The sequence below is a fragment of the Capsicum annuum genome, chromosome 3 (assembly GCF_002878395.1).
Source record: "Capsicum annuum cultivar UCD-10X-F1 chromosome 3, UCD10Xv1.1, whole genome shotgun sequence".
NCBI classification, from domain to species: Eukaryota; Viridiplantae; Streptophyta; class Magnoliopsida; order Solanales; family Solanaceae; genus Capsicum; species Capsicum annuum.
The window spans coordinates 236,370,847-236,379,919 of NC_061113.1; the positions used below are offsets into that span (position 1 = coordinate 236,370,847).

General features: G+C 30.8%; 1 protein-coding gene across 5 annotated transcripts in view; it reads right to left on the minus strand.

The window, feature by feature from the left end:
* Nucleotides 1-1,429, minus strand: part of LOC107862889 (integrator complex subunit 9 homolog) — a 17,178-nt gene extending 15,749 nt beyond the window's left edge. For 4 of the 5 annotated variants that reach the window (XM_047409561.1, XM_047409560.1, XM_047409559.1 and 1 more), the window contains exons 1-2: nucleotides 1,278-1,428; nucleotides 1,109-1,172 (exon numbers count right to left, since the gene is read on the minus strand). The gene's annotated coding sequence lies outside the window, so the exon portion shown is untranslated. Of the gene's footprint in view, nucleotides 1-1,108; nucleotides 1,173-1,277 lie in introns of all 5 variants that reach the window. The other variant, XM_047409563.1, reaches the window with a different exon arrangement.
* Between the last annotated feature and the right edge of the window lie 7,644 nt (nucleotides 1,430-9,073).

Below are 9,073 nucleotides of genomic sequence, written 5' to 3' on the forward strand. Positions count from 1 at the left end.
GTTATCATTTCTGTTTTTCATAAAAATAGAAGCATGTTCCATGTAACTTATGTCAGAAATCTTGTATTATTTTACACCGGGCATGACGTGGAATACGAGTACTTTGTATTAGCCATAAAGATACTAGCATCTAAAATGACTAACATATCCGTACCCATTAATTAATTATAAAAACCGAAAACATGGTTATATTAGATAGTAAGAATTCCTAATAATTTTGAATTTAACAGTAAGTCAAAACTTGTGCAATGCCACTTCTTGACTCTAGTGTCAGAAAGATTTTGTTTTAGAAGTACTTCAAAAACTGGACCATTTCCATTAAAACTTTGATCACCACCCAACGCCTTACAAGCTTGTTTTACGGTGATTACAGGAAGCGCCACAATCGTCAAAACCTTAATAAAACTTTCATTTGACAAAAAGAAGAAAGTGTGAAGAAGATTAAAGTTACTTCCTTCATTGACTAGGATTTTTCTCTGAACATAGTACTTCAAAATGAGAAAGAAGGATAACACAACTCAAAAAGGGCTCCCAACAACAGCTTTGAAAAGAAGTACATCGTCACTAAGGCAACAAGAGGTGGGGAAAAGAACAAGAACAAAAAATAAACAGTACCATCATGCAAAGATACTCACCTCCCCCACCCCCTCTTATCATGGCACCCAAGATATCACCAAATCAATAACTGACACTGGTTATGATTCACTTTCTATCAGCGGAGCATGTCGGATTCTCCAAAAGTAGAGTATTTTTGGAGAATCCGATACGGTGCAAGCATTGAAAGTGAAGAGTCTGACGCAACTTAGAAAATGAGTACAATGCAAAAAGGGAGCATAAACACCCTCAATTCAAAATCTTAAAACCACCCTACTTTCAAGAATTACTCTAAAAATGAATGTACTACTGAAAAAGGGTTGCATAAATACCCTCAACTCAAAATCAAGAAAATCACCATGTTTTGTAAGAATTATTCTAAAAATGAGAGTACGCAAAAATACCCCCAATTCAAAATCAAGAAAATCGAATTACTCTCAAAAATGAGTGTACTACAGAAAGGGTTGCATAGATACTCTCAATACAAAATCAAGAAAATCACTACAAGAATTACCTTGAATCTTGATTGAGAAAAATGGGGGTACAAGAATCAGAATCTTCCTCCATCAATGCATTTCCTAAATCAATCGCGGCAACGAAAAGGGATTAGCTCTTCTTGAAAACGGTACAAATCAATGTGAAAATGACACCAATTTGTGTGTATACAAATTCAAATTTCTTACAGTATTTGTGAGACCCAAGTTAGTTATTCTACTTCTTGTTGGGAGGAAGAAATAAGTTTACAAAGGACAACGGCTCATTTTGTCTCTGCTATATAAGGGCGATAAGGTATGGGTAAATCTGAGATTTTATTTTTGTTTTTTAGTTTTCTATTTTTGTTATAATTGACATTGGTATAATTAATTATAAGCCCAATAATTGTGATGACATTCTTGTTTTATACAATATAATTACAAGTGTACTAGTTGATTTACAAGTGTAATTAAATCATTATATTACATTTTATTAATAAAAGTCAATTATTAAAAATTAATAATATTCGATAAATATGAGCCTTTATAAATAATATTAAATTAATTATTTAAGATATATATTATATTTTAAAATATATTAATTAATAAACAAGTCTCCTTAATTAATATTATAAAACAACAATTGACTTGTATTTTTAAATTAGTCTATTTTAATTAAATTAATCATAAAAATTAAACATGCATGATTTTAAGAATATTATGAGATACATGCTTGACAAAAAAGATTAACATTATAAATAAAATGTCATAAATTATTAAAATATTTGACAGAAAAAATAATCTATCAAGTTTAACTAAAAAATGAACGGCTTGCAATGTGAAATATCAAATTGGTGTTACTAAAACAAATAAATTGAAACTGAAAATATAACATAAGTTTAAAATTTAAAATAAAAAAGTAAACATAATACTCTTATCTCAATTTTCAACATAAGTGTACATAAATATGACTAAAAAAAAAAGGAAAATGAAAATTTACAACCTTATTCAACAATGAATTCTACTTTAATATAAAATTAGCATACTACAATGAATTCTACAATGAATTCTACTTTAATATAAAATTAGCATACTAAAAATTATGCTAATAAGAGAATAAATGTAAAATAGATGATATCCTTGTCTTTCCCTTTTTCTGTGAGTATAGTCAGCTGAGTTTGTTAAGCTATGTTTTGATCTGTAATGGTTACTTTGGTGATTAATAAAATCATGTTAGTTACAAAAAAAAATAAAAATTGCATGGAATCACAAGAAATTAAGATTGAGAAATGAGAATTAAAGAAATTAAATATAAATAATATAAAATAAAAAATATATTTTAAAAAATATTAGAATAATTAAATTCATGGGAATTTACAGTAATAGAAATTAAACAATAAATTAAAAGAAAAAATAAAAATAGAATTTAAAAAAAAATTATAATAATCAACTTGTAATTACATCATCTAATTACCAACAATTTACAACTCACGAGAATTGGAGAGCGTAACTACTCCAACCAATTATATCCAAATACATGTTGACCAAGTAGTTACCTGGCCAACCACCAAACATGTTAAACTGTGTAATTACACCTAATTACACCAAATCGAATTCACACAATGGTTTTCCAAATTGACCCTAAATATTATCTCAATAATTATAAAAGTTGTTTGAAAATTATGCAAAGTTATTGGATAATAAAATAGTTGTTGGGACAATTAATGCAGTTGTCGAATAACTGTGGTTTAAAGGATTTGACTACTTCTAAATTAATATTGCAGAATTCACTTGTCCCTTTTAAGTTGTTGGAAGGATATTCTCGCTTCGTTTTTTCTTCTTTAATAATGTTTTCTTCATCAACGAGGGAAGGGACTAATTTGTCAAATTACTCCTTCCGATTTGTTTTACTTAATTTACTTGTCTGATTTATGAAATCACAAAAAATTTGTTATAGTTTTTCATTTCTACCTCTTATATTTAATAACTATATAAGTAATAATAATCAAATTTAAAAGTTTCAAAGCATTATTAATAATATTAATTTAGTAAAATATACTCATAAGTAAAATTTTCTCAAAAAATATGTCAAGCCAACAAGAGTCAAGTAAAAAAAAGTAGAGAGGGTATGTTATTTTTTTTTTTCATTTTTCCACTTCTTTAATTGTTCTACATGTATAATTGCCATAGTGTCTAGAGTTTCCCATCTCTATATTCTACTTTTCTTTTTTTATTTTCAATCTATATTCTACTTTTCAAAATCATCTTGTTTTAGACAAAAATCAAATTATTTTAATTAATAATCATTGCATGAAAATTAGTAATTGATGTGAATTCGATTTCTTAATAGATTCAGTAGTATGTTATGTCTTATCTTATTGATTGAGAATATCCCTCACAATTTTTATTGAAAAAGAGTAACACTTAATATTACTAAATTTTAATATGAAAAAAATCATAAACCTAACATGATTGCGAGAATATGAGACACACATTTCCGTACATATGTCAACCATAAGGGTTTAGTGGGTGTTTGGGTAAGTTTTTAATTTGGTCAAAATAGCTTATGAGTTATTTTTTGTTTAAAAGGGTGTTTGATAATTTTTATAATTGCTTAAAAAAAAACAATCTTGACTTTTTTAAGCAAAAACAAAAAGCAACCATTTCTAGTTTTTTTATTTTGTTTTGGGGGGTGGGGTGGGGTGGGGGGGTGGGGGCAACTTATAAGCTATTAAAGTTGATCAATTAAATTACATTTGTGTCCCTTATAATTATTCCTTATTCCAAGTTTATTCTTATAGTCCTAATTCTCCTTCACTACTTTTATATATTCATTTCTTTTTCTTGCACTAGTCATGATGTTAACTTATCTTAATCTTAATCTTATTATTATTATTATTATTATTATTATTATTATTATTATTATTATTATTATATATATAATTTTAATAATAATTTCAAATGAATATAATTCAATACTAATACAATTTGTAGTTAAATATTTTTATAATGAATAACAAATATTAAATTCGCATAAATTGAAAACTCATAGAACTAGCCTAGCTCAAAACAATTATATTACATCTATGTTAAAATATCACAAATAAAAAAGTAATTTTATTAATTCACCTCTTAAAAAATCTTTTTAGAAACTTAATAAACAGCATAAACACTCTCAAAACGAATTAATTACAAGGGTAATATAAAAAAAAATTAATTAATATTTTTTTAATTTAGTTAGGTGATCAAATAAAACGAGACAATTATTTTTATAAGATAATCAATTAATATGGGGCGGAGAGAATACTATTATTAATCAGATTTTAGGTTTTCTTTTTCGACATTTTAATTGAACATTTTCACTTTTTGTATTTATGAAGAACTTAACTTTAGCCATATTAGTACCTCTTTTGTATGAAATTATTAGTCTATTAATGTAATTATAATGATTAGTAACATGAGAAAATTGAAGGAAAGGTGTCTTAAGTCTTGAATGAAGGATTGATGACATTGACCAACAGATAGGGTCAAACATCATTAAGAAACTTGATTAAGTTAATTGTGGACTTGACTAATATTTTCAAAACTCTTTAATCTTTTCAAAAATACAAATCAACCCAACCCACACCCCTCTTCAATCCAAATCAATTACTCTCTCCTCTCTCTCGACAGCTTCTCTCAACTCTCTCCCAACCAACAATTCTACAAAATTTCTCCCTTCAACCCCCGACGACTTCTACCTCCGGCTACAAATAGTTGCACTTCAAGTTCCCCTTTTTTCTCCCTTCAACCCTCGACGACTTCTACCTCCGGAGATAAATAGTTGGGCTTCGAGTTCCCCTCTTTAATTCAATCAACCTGTCTCTCATCCCTCTCTCGATAGCTTCTCTTAACTCTCTCCCAACCAACTATTCTACAAATTTCTCATTTCAATCCTCGGCGACTTCAACATCCGACTACAAATAGTTGGGCTTCGAGTTCCTTTTCGATTTCAACCTTCAATCGACGTGACAGTCTTGCTCTCCGGCCATAACAGCTTTGAATTCTTCATCATTCCTTTTCTTCCTTCACAGATAAAAATTTATGGCCTTTTTAGTTTTGAAGAAAACGAGGAACTTGAGCCAACTTCTCTTATAATATTGGTTAACAATTTCAATATTTGTTGCACTAATTTAAAATGCAGTCTGAAATAGCCTCTTTATTGTTTGTATTTATAAAAATAAAACGACAATTTGGTTTGATTTATTCTGTTCTTGGTAAAAATGGTGAAATTGTTATTTTCTGTTGAACAAAATCGTGCTACTGTTTTTTGTTTTCTCCGACAGATTACCCATCTGGTGCAACATATTAACCATCTGATACAACAAATTTATTATATGATGCAACAGATCAACCATCTGATGCACAAAAAGAACCATCAGATTATAATTTTGATACAACTGATTAATAATTCGATGCAACAGATTAACTATCTGATGCAACAACTTTACCATATGGTTCAACAGATTAAGCATCGAATAAAAAATATGATGCAACTAATTAACCATCTGGTGAAATAGAAGAACCATCAGATTAATGATCTGATGCAACAGATGAACCTCCTGTTGGATAAAATCCCATCAACTCTTTCTATAGGAAATATCCAAGACTTGATTTTTCTAACTGATCATTCATCTGCCGCGATAGACGACCCTATGTTAGAAGAAATCTAAACAATATTGACCGTTGATAACTGTTCCAACAGATCACTCATATGCTGCAACAGATGTGTGACCTGTTGCACAGACCATTTATTTTTCTCAACAGATGAGTAATATATTTTGTATTGTCACAACAAATTACACAGCCGTTGCTGCAGGTTAGTTAACTGCTCTGACAGATCACTTATATGTTGCAACAGATGTGTGATCTATTGCACAAACTATTCATCTTTCTCAACAGATGAGTGATATATTTTGTATTATCGCAACAGATTATTTAAATATTCTAATAGATCACTCATATGTTGCAACAGATGATGTCACAATAGGTGTGATCTATTGAACAGACCATTCATCTGTCTTAAAAGATGAGTGATATGTTTTGTATTATTGCAACAGATTACTCATCCACTATAACAGTTTGGTTATATACAACAACAAATATACTACCTGTTGCAACAGATCGATGATTTGTTACAACTGTTATTTTACTGTTTTGCTTATTTGATTTACTGTTATCCTTTTTAACGATGTATTAATCAACAATAATATATTATTTTATATTCCTGCTAATTTTAGATAATATGATTTCCAAAAGACTAGAAACCGAATCAAGTCCAAGTAAAGGAACAAATAAAGCAGGTAGGCTACATCCATCACTCTATAAGCTTGCTTTACAAGCGTTATCTCAATCGAGAGCAGAATATGATAAACATGGGGAGGAGGGATATTTCAAAATAAATGATGTAGATGCTAATAGCCCTTCTACCGAAGAGTTGGTCAAAGACGTTAGCATTGATCATTATCCTGTGAGAATGCAGTGCGATGGTGCCACAGATTTAACGGGTGATTTCATGGTTAAGTCATCCATGGGAAAATCTTTCGACGCCTTCAAAAAAATACTTCGAGAATAAAATTGGATGCTTATTTCAAGGACAACTGCTTTGGAAAATATCCTGATTTGCCGGAGGACAACAATGCTCATTTCCAAATGAAATGGTATATGAACTTCTCAAGCGTAGGTTTATGTATGAAAACAAAGATAAGATGGATGAGGTATGGATAAATTACTGTGGCATGCCTGTTTGTTTTGGTTGGATGGAGTTTGCCATAGTTATTGGACTAAAATGTTATCCTCCTTCTCAAGTTATACCTATTCTAACCAAAAAAAAAACACCCCGCACACCCAAAAAAGGCAAAGGCAAGTCATGTGATCGTGATGACCGGGTGTCCATTGTTGGTCCAAGTTTCAAAAACAAAAATTTGATAGAAGCGTTGAAAGGTAAAGGACTTTCAAATAAGCACAAGCAGTCATTGTGCTTGGTTTGGTTTGTACATAATATTCTTTGGGTAAGAGACGTTAACAACAACATAAGCCTCACTTTAATAAAGCTCTCCGAAGATCTTGATGCATTTAATATCTATTCTTGGGGGTATGAAAGCTTCAAAATGACTGTCAAATATTTGTTGACTCCGTTAGCGCCAAAGACAGTCAACTTATATGGCTTTTCATGGGCTTTCATGGTAAATATTTCTTTCTTCTATTATGATATCATTCATTTTTTTCTCTCAATAATGGTTTTGATTTATTGGCGTTATTTTATAGGCTTGGGCGTTTGAAGCCATTCCTTATTTGAGACAACAAGTGAACTACCAGGAAGGAGTTTCCTATCCAAGAATCTTGAGATGGTTGTCGGCCAAAACTGATAAAAATGTAAACTTTCTTGATCTCTTCAACACCCCGAAGGATGCAGTAAGTATAATTATAATTAATTTTTTCTTTTAATTAATGATTTTTTTAATGATCTAATCATCATTCTAATATATGTAATAATTTATGTTAGATTGTGCATCCATTGCTAGTTCCGACCAATCGAGAGTTGAAGATGCCATTTTTTCTTACTTTACGGTTTGTGCAAACTTTATCGAACCCTAAGGTCATCGACAGAATAAAAATAGAATTGTTTGAAGCAACAACCATTACAAGAAAAATAATTTTAGAGGGTGGGCTTGTTGTTGTTGATGGTCTTAGTGGTGATGGAGTTATTGGTGGTGGTAGTGGTGATGTTGTTGGTGCTATGATGCTCCTCTTACAGTATTTAAAGCAAACCATTATGAGTATGATCATACTGGTTATACAGATTTTGCCTCTCCCAATGAATGTTCTGCATGCAAATGTCAAGACTGCAGGGCAAAACATGATGTAGTGATTAATGCTATTAATGCATTAACTGATTCTGTAAAGGAATTGACATCTAAGAGGGGTCTCATTCCATCAAAGAGGATTTTATTCCCATCTGCTCCATTAGAGATTAGGACTAAGAGGAGAAGGAGAGTGATTTCCTGTAACACCCCGTACTTAACTACGTGCATTAGCCATTGTTATATGTGTTGGAGTATATGTTTTGATCCTTAAGTATGAGTATTGATTATTTTGAGATGGTTTCAAGTGTATAGTTTGATTATAGGTGTATAGGAATCGACTTTATTTATACCAGAATTTTCCCGTCGATGGTTCCATACGAAGTTTATTGAATAAGCTTTCCAACGATATAAAGATTTCCAAAAACGGATAAGTTTCGGATATAAGCGAGCTCGTTCGAAACTTTAAAACGGTGGCCGGGATGTGAACAGTAAAGTGTGCAGGAAAACTACTGAGGCCTGCCAGTTTTTTGGGTCAACTTTGAACGATCATAACTCCCTCAATATAATGAACTGGGAGAGCTACCATATATCAAAAGAAATATCTTTGAGTCTTCTTTCCAATGAAATTGGTTTCATCCAAATCCAACATCTGAGTAAGGAGTTATACTCGTTTTACTTCAGCCTCTCAAAACAGATTTTTAGGGTCAACTTCAAACGATCATAACTACTTGTACAGGACGAACTGGGTGGATTAATTTATATGAAATGAAATAACTTTGAATTATCTTTCTAACGATACCAATTTCACCCAAATTCGATATCGGAGCAAAGAGTTATGGCCGATTTACTTTAGCCTATCAAAACAGTCCACCATGGACAGATTTGGATTTACTTAAATTTTTAAGGGCAATATGGTCATTTTCCATCACCTCTTGAACGAAAATTGGTCATTATATACATAGAATTAGCCTCATATCCATTATTTTATCATCCATTATTGAAAACTAAGAAACCCTAGCCAAATTTCAACTCCAATTATCTTGTGATTCAACCGTAGAAAATCCAAATTGATTCCGTAGTTGTATTCACCGTCTCAAGGGCTTCGAGAAGCACCCCTTATTTGTGCCAACAGGACTTCGAAATCAAAAGGGCCATTTTTTT